The sequence below is a fragment of the Bubalus kerabau genome, chromosome 8, assembly GCF_029407905.1.
Source record: "Bubalus kerabau isolate K-KA32 ecotype Philippines breed swamp buffalo chromosome 8, PCC_UOA_SB_1v2, whole genome shotgun sequence".
In the NCBI taxonomy this organism is placed as follows: Eukaryota; Metazoa; Chordata; class Mammalia; order Artiodactyla; family Bovidae; genus Bubalus; species Bubalus kerabau.
In genome coordinates, this window is record NC_073631.1 from 51,088,382 (window position 1) to 51,096,462 (window position 8,081).

The 8,081-nt window shown below is 39.8% G+C and overlaps 1 long non-coding RNA gene across 1 annotated transcript; it reads right to left on the bottom strand.

Moving 5' to 3' along the window:
• Nucleotides 1-743: 743 nt before the first annotated feature.
• On the bottom strand, nt 744-8,045 carry LOC129659133 (uncharacterized). Its single transcript, XR_008717808.1, has 3 exons — nt 7,731-8,045; nt 6,831-6,871; nt 744-1,017 (listed from the first exon to the last, which is right to left on the bottom strand). It is a non-coding gene; the product is annotated as an uncharacterized LOC129659133 (long non-coding RNA).
• Between the last annotated feature and the right edge of the window lie 36 nt (nt 8,046-8,081).

Below are 8,081 nucleotides of genomic sequence, written 5' to 3' on the forward strand. Positions count from 1 at the left end.
ACTCTGGGAGTTGGTGATGGTCAGGGAGGCCTGGCGTGCTGCAATTCATGGGGTCGTAGAGTTGGTGATGGTCAGGGAGGCCTGGCGTGCTGCAATTCATGGGGTCGCAAAGAGTCAGACACGACTGAGTGACTGAACTGAATTGAACTGAAGCCCATCTTAACAGCTCCACCCTCATGAGCTAATTAACCCCAGAAGTACTCCACTTTCAAATACCATCACATTGAGGATTAGGGTTACAATTTGAATTTTGAGGGGACACAAACATTCACTCCCTAGCATCAACTATGGAAAGTGAACCTGAGGCTAGAGAGAGGTGGGGAGATTATTGTTTTTTATTATATACTCCTCTCTGCTCCTTGACTTATTTTGAGCATATACTTCGATTAAAACATTTTACATACATTTCAGAAATCATCTCCTCTGTGATGCCTCCTCTGACCTCCCTCTACTAGCAGAGCTGGTCATTCATCTATGCCCTGGTTGTACTTATACCAGATGTTATGGCCTAAATTGTATCCCCCCAAAAAATGCATATGGGGGACTCTAACCCACCATGTGACTATATTTTGGAGCTAGAGCCTTTAAGGATGAAGATTAAATGAAAACAACACAGTCCTACTGTAGAGCATAAGGAACTATATTCAATATCCTATAATAAACCATAATGGAAAAGAATATTAATAATAATATATATGTGTATTTATATATGTATAACTAATCACTTTTCAGGAGAAGGCAATGGCACCCCACTCCAGTAGTGTTGCCCGGAAAATCCCATGGATGGAGGAGCCTGGTAGGCTGCAGTCCATGGGGTCGCTAAGAGTGAGACACGACTGAGTGACTTCACTTTCACTTTTCACTTTCATGCATTGGAGAAGGAAATGGCAACTCACTCCAGTGTTCTTGCCTGGAGAATCCCATGGACAGAGAAGCCTGGTAGGCTGCAGTCCGTGGGGTCGCACAGAGTCGGACACGACTGAAGCGACTTGGCAGCAGGCAGCAGCAATCACTTTTCTGTACAGAAGAAATCGACACAACATAATAAATCAACTATACCTCAATAAAATAAAATTAAAAAAAACATTACATGAAGTCTTAAGGGTAGAGCCCTGATGCAATAAAACTGGTGTCCTTACAAGAAAAGGAAAAGACACCAGAGCTTTCTGCCAAGTGAGGACAACAGCAAACTGCCAGCTGTTGGAAAGCCAGGATGCGAGTTCTCACCAGAACTTGACCACTTGACCGTGCTGGTACCCTGATCTTAACTCCTAGCCTCCAGAACTGTGAGAAAGCAAATTTCTATTGTTTAAGCCGCCCAGTCTGTGATATTTGTTATGACAGCCTAAGATAATATACCAGTTTTCCCTGTCATGACTTGATACATCTATCTCTTCTTCTGGATTGTAGACTCCTGAGAGCAAAGTCCCAAATTAACTGTCATGTCCTGAGGACTCACTATGTGCCAATCACTGTACAAGATACTCACACACTATCTCATTTAAACCTCACAAATTTATAACATCAGAACTATTACCCTCATTTTACAAATAAAGAAACTAAGCCTTGAAGAAATTATGTGGTTTGTCTAAATTCATTAGAATCCATTTATACTCAGATTCTCCACACTCTCATACTGCCTTCTTTGTCTTCTGTTTCCTTGCCTCCTAGAAATTCCCTATATGAAGCTGATTTTGAGGCGTTGCCTGTTAATTTCTTGGATAAATGTATTCCAATCTCGTCAAGAGAAAAGGACCTGTTTCTCTTTACAATAATATATTCCTAAACTTAGTATTTTTGAACACTTCCACCTCCCATGATAATAAAATTAAATAAAATGTAAAAGCCCATCCTCCAGACAGATCCATCTATATAACTTAGAGAGCTCAGTGCAAAAAGAAATTGCAGGGCCTCTTGTTCAAAAATTAAGAATTTCAAGAGCTTCCAGGATGGTGAATACATGGAGATTTGGGGAGAATGGTGCATCATGGAAGCTCCACGCTCCTTCCTACATACCTTGCCCTATGCTTCTCTTCCACCTGGCCGTTCCTCAGCTAAATCCTTTTATGATAAACCAGAAAACATTGCCCATTTTGGACACCCACCTTGCATTATTCTGAGAACAACCCACTCCAATCAATCTCTCTGCAGCAATATGTTGAGATGTTCCTCATTCCTTTTTCAGCCTCAGAGTCCTCCACTGTGTGGCTTATTCACCCACTCCATGCTGACAGACTTTTTCCCTGTTTCTAGTCTTCTGCTATTTCAATAGAGTTACAGTAAATTAAAGAAAAAAGAATTCAAGATGGCAACAGCAGGGCATTAAGTGAAGTGCAGGGCCCTTCTACACACAGGCTCTTGTGTAAATGTACAGTCACATGTCCAGAAGCCAGCCAAGCCCCTACCTGCAGTATTTTCAGCTACCTTTCTTTTAAAATCAATCATAAGTCCAAGTTTCTCATCACATATGAAACTGTTCGTCACACAAGAGAATAGGATAAGGTAGAGTAAGTGTAATTGTGCATCACACACCTACTTCTTTCTTTATGGAAAGTGATTATCTTTATCCATTCATCTGTTGGTGGATATTTAGACTCCTTCCATATCTTGGCTATTGTAAATAATGCTATGAATATTGGGGTGCATATATTTTTTGAATCACTGCCAAGTGCTGGTTCTTGACAGACAAATGAACCACTTTCAGGGACTAGACAAAGGAGAAGTGGATGTGCACAATGCAGGAGACCCTGGTTCAATCCCTGGGTTGGGAAGATCCCCTGGAGAAGGGAATGGCTACCCACTCCAGTATTCTTGCCTGGAGAATTCCATGGACAGAGGAGCCTGGCAGGCTATAGTCCATGGGGTCACAAGGAGTCAGACATAACCGATTCAATAACATTTTAAACATGTATACACACACACACACACACACACACACACATATATATATATATACATACAAAATGGAATATTATTCAGCCATAAAAAGAAAATTTTGCTATTTGCAACAACACAGATGGACCTGGAGGGTAATTATGGAGGGTAAAATAAGCCAAACGGAGAAAGAGAAATATTGTATGTTTTCACTTACATGTAGAACTTTAAAAATAAAACAAATATAATAAAACAGAAACAAACTCATAGATACAAACTAGTGATTATCAGTGGGGAAAAGGGTGGGAGGGCAAGATAGGGGTAGTGGAGTAATAGGTACAAACTACTATGTACAAAATAAATAAGCTAAAAGTATATATTGTACAGTACATGAAAAATAGCCAATATTTTATAACAACTATAAATGAAGTATAATCTATAAAAATTTGATTCACTATATTGTACACCTGAAACTAATATAGTAAGTAAACTATACCTCAATAAAAATAACATATAAATAAATAAGATGCAAGGATGTAATATACAGCATAAGAAATATAGCCAATATATTATAATAACTTCATATGGAGTACAATCTATAAAAAATATTAATCATTATGTTGTACAGCTGAAACATATTATAAATCAACTATTCTTCTTTAGAAAAATGAACAATGGACTTCTTGGTGATCCAGTGGTTAAGAATCCTCCTGCCAATTCAGGGAACATGGGTTCTATCCCTGGTCTGGGAAGGATCCTACATGACAAGGCGTAACTAGGCCTGTGCACCACAACTGCTGAGCCCAGTGCTCTGGGCTCTTGAACCACAACTACTGAGCCTGAGTGCTGCAACTACTGCAGCCCTGAGCCCTAGAGCCCGTGCTCTGCAACAAGAGAAGCCACTGCAGTGAGGAGGCTGTGCACCACAGTGACGAGTAGCCCCCCACTCACTGCAACCAGCGAAAGCCCAAGGACAGCAGTGAAGACCCAGAGCAGCCATACATACATACATTTAAAAAAATGTTTTTAAATGCTGCCAACCCTAGAAAAATTATTCTATATGGAGTGCCCCATTCTCAGTCAGTAGTTATGGAGTTTTTAAACCAGAAATTGCAAATCCAGTACCTCTAGGAGCCAGACATGGGTAAGTAAGGTCAGCCAACTGAGGATTCAGGAGACTGGAGAGCACTACTGGGTCTCTACTGCAGCTGTTCCCTTGGTCCAGCTGGTTCCTACCTCACACCAATGAGAACTGGTGTGGTCAGAATTTCTGAATTTTCAAGCAAACCCAGAAATAGGTTTACCCCCAATTATAAACATTAGCAACTAATTTTAATAATTACAAGAAAAATACAGCCGATTAAGAATTGTCTGGGGGCTGAAAAGGGTTTGAGAGCCCTTAGCTTGAGCCCTCCATGACAAAAGATTAATTTTATCCTACCGAGTTCTGAGAAAACTAAGTTTGGACCAGAGTCCCATAAGAATCCAACACTCTTAAGAATGCTTAAGTGGCTAGGATGTTTCAATGAGGAAGAGCAAAATGTCTGGAGACATTTTTGTTTGCCACGATGGGTGGGAATGCTACTGGTATTTATCTAGTGGGCAGAGGCTAGTTGAAAGTTGAAAATGAAAGTTGCCCAGTCATGTCCAACTCTTTGTGAACCCATGGAGTCCATGGAATTCTCCAGGCCAGAATACTGGAGTGGGTAATCGTTCCCTTCTCTAGGGGATCTTCCCAACCAAGAGATCAAACCCAGGTCTCCCACATGCAGGTGGATTCCTATAATGCAGAGAACAGTTCCCACAGCAAATATTCATCCAACCAAAATGACAATAGTGCTGAAGTTGAGAAATCAGCTCTAAGGCACTGATTTACCCCCAGAATGATGCTCTCAGGAGAAGCTTAAAATGCAGCTTCTTGGGTTCCCACCTAGGCTACTCAGTCTTAGGCCCTGTGAGTAACACTCAGATATGTACATTTTAGAAATCTGCCCTGGTGATGTTAATGCATGCTAAAATGTAAGAGCTATTGACCTAAAATAATAGAATCTAAAGAACTCATTTATATCTAGAGAACTACCATCAAATGTTTAGCAAGGATACATGTTTAATGATAACAGAGAAAACTTTTCAGCTGCAAAATACTGCAGAGACAAAGCAATAGTATCAGAATAATCCGCCCACAATCACAACCTGCTCCAAAAAGACAGGGGAGTTACAAAGAAGATAAACTGTCATCAAGGCTTTACCCTCTAAGTAGTAAAGATAATTTCCTAGACTGCTGAAGGTATTTTTTAAAAGTTTGTCAATATGAAAAACAAATCAGCTCTAAAAATCACAATTTTAAAGGCAATCTGTGTTCCTAAAGTATTGCAAATTCAAGAATTTGAAATTGAGATATATGAAATTAAAGAGAATTTATTATAAATATCCTTACTACCAGTACATGTCATAGCAATGGGAAACTAATTTAAGCTTTATAAAACAACCTGTATGTAAATTTGTTTTGTCATGTTCTATTAGCCCTAAAAGTGTAAATTAAAAAAAAAAATACTGCCAGGAACTCTCCCTCTCTTGTGGAATGCATTAGAAGCTCCCTCATTCCAGAAAAGGCGATAGATACACCTTCCTTCTTCTTTGTCCAATTAAGTCCCCTCTAGGAGTTGCTCTTATTCATAGAAGTGCATCCCACCCCTTGAAGGTCGGGAATGTGTGGTGGTCATCATCCCTAGGACATAAATGGAAAATTCAGCCCAGAAACATAAGTACAGATAAGGGGAGCTTTGTCCCTGGGTTGATGTAATAAGAATTTCAAGGCTGTAAACCCAGATAAGCAGTTTGAGAGAAACAACTTCCTGGGTAGTAAAATTATTGCCTTGTTTGCAAGAGTAAGTTTTTTCTGACTTGGGGAATAAAAGGCATTTTTGCAGACTGTCAAGCCCCCTGAACTCTAGAAAGGCATCTAGAAGATAAAGGGAGACAATGGAGAACGCTTTCACACTCTGGTAAACTTACCTTGTTTATAACCTTTGTGCTAGCCTTTTTCATTTCTTTTGGAGGAAACCAAAGTTAAATTAGCCATACATAAGCTAAATTGCCATTACAGTATTGCTTATTCTCAAACTCAGATAAGCTTCTACGGTCTGGACTAACTCAGAGTAAAAAGTTTGAGAGACACAGTTTACCCTGGGGAGTAGCATTCTGGGGGGTTCACTCCCAGAAGCAGCAACACATATCCACAGAGGAAAGAGAGCCATCAAAATCCTTAGGACAAGATAACTAATAAGGACCTACTTATATAGCACGGGGAACTCTATTCACTACTCTTTAATGACCTATATGGGAAAGAAGCTTTAAAAGAGTGGATATATGTATATGTATAACTGATTCACTTTGCTGTGTGCAGAAAGTAATACTGTAAACTAACTGTACTCCAATAAAATTTTTTAAAAAGAAAACAAAATCAAAGACCAAAAATCCTTAGAACATTACATAAAGAACTCTCTCAGTTTAAACTTTTTCACAAAAATCCTTAGGATAGAAAAGACAAGATCCCCAGGGCCTCCCCTATCCTCCCAACATCACCCTATTGACATCCTTGATAATCACACAAGGCCACCCAGGCCCTTTTTTGTCCTTGGGACTCTCATACCTTGTCTCAATGCTTATCCCTCATAGCGTTCAAGGCTTTCTACCTCCCTCCCCAAAAGAGAGACAGTCAAGGCTCATTCTGCTCTATTCTTTCAAGTTGAGGAAATTAATGTGACAGAACTCACTATTGCATAAAAAAAGCAATTTGTTACCTTTGTGGGGATTCAGAATATATCACCTCCTAATATGCCACTTTGGCATCCTGATTATTTTGACTTAAGGTACTTGAGATTTGGTGCAAGAAGAACAGTCTGACCTACATATGACCTCCTGAAAGAGAGATAAATCTCCCATGTAAAAGATACCTTGTGGGCTTCCCTCTTGGCTCAGATGGTAATGAATTCACCTGCAATGCAAGAGACACAGGTTTGATCCCTGGGTCAGAAAGATGCCTGGAGAAGAGAATGGCAACCCACTCCAGTATTCTTGCCTGGAGAATTCCATGGACAGAGGAGTCTGGCGGGCTACCATCCATGGGGTTGCAGAATCAGACACAACTGAGTGACTTTCACTTCACTTCAAAAGGTACCCTGTAGCAGGAGGGCAGATGGCAGCCCTGGTACACCATGTAATTGCATATGTAATTACATGGTGTACCAGGTACATATGTAATGTGCATATGTGTACACAGGTGTACCTGGTACATATGTAATTACATTTGTTTTTCTCTTGTTAATATGTCTTTCATTACTAGGGGTTCTCAGCCAAGAAACTAGAAGGATAGAATATAATTTTTCCTTTCCTACACCTCCTTCCAGAAAATATTTATATTTAATAAGCTGTTAATAACAAAAAGATAATTGTTAATCCAACATAAGTGATCTGTAAAGGTAAATTTCCAAGGACCAAATCTCCCTGATGGAGATCTTCCACCCCCCAAATCATCTTGGGTAGTTAGAATGTAAGCCCTGGAAAGATGAATCTTGTAAAGACAAGTCAGGTGGAGAGTTCTCTACTGTTAAAATCCCATTGAGAAATGGAAATGCCCTTCCCCAAGATTATGTTTGAAACAGAAAAGTTAGATAGCATTATACCTGGAGCCTGCAGTACAAATTCCTTTATCCTCAAAAATAACAACAGTAAATTCCCAAAGAGAGAGCACCTCAAACTGATAAAGTAACCAGTTATTTTCCATTATCTTTGCAGGGAATGAGGGGAAATAAGAAAGACTGTCTCTCCCTTGGCCTCGTTCTGAACCAGCTTACCCATCTTTGAAGCTGAACTGCCTCCAATGCAGATATCACAGGTATTCATGGTCTCATTAACTAACTGTCTCTCCACTAAGAATAGCAATGGTTTTAAAGCAGGCTGTTATGTAAGGAAGACTTTTCTTCTGTTGTTATAATAAATATTAAGTTACAGAGTTGAGAATGTGGCAAATATTTTCAAAACCACAACAGAAGAGGCATCAATGAAAAAGAGCTGCAGCTCAGAGTGAAAACACTGGAGAACTGAGCCTCCCTTCTGCTCCAATAGACAATTTCTGCCCTTCAAGTTGTGCGGTCCCAGCTGAGGCAGGGAAAGGTAGGTCGAACAGCCTTTAGTAGTTTACAGCT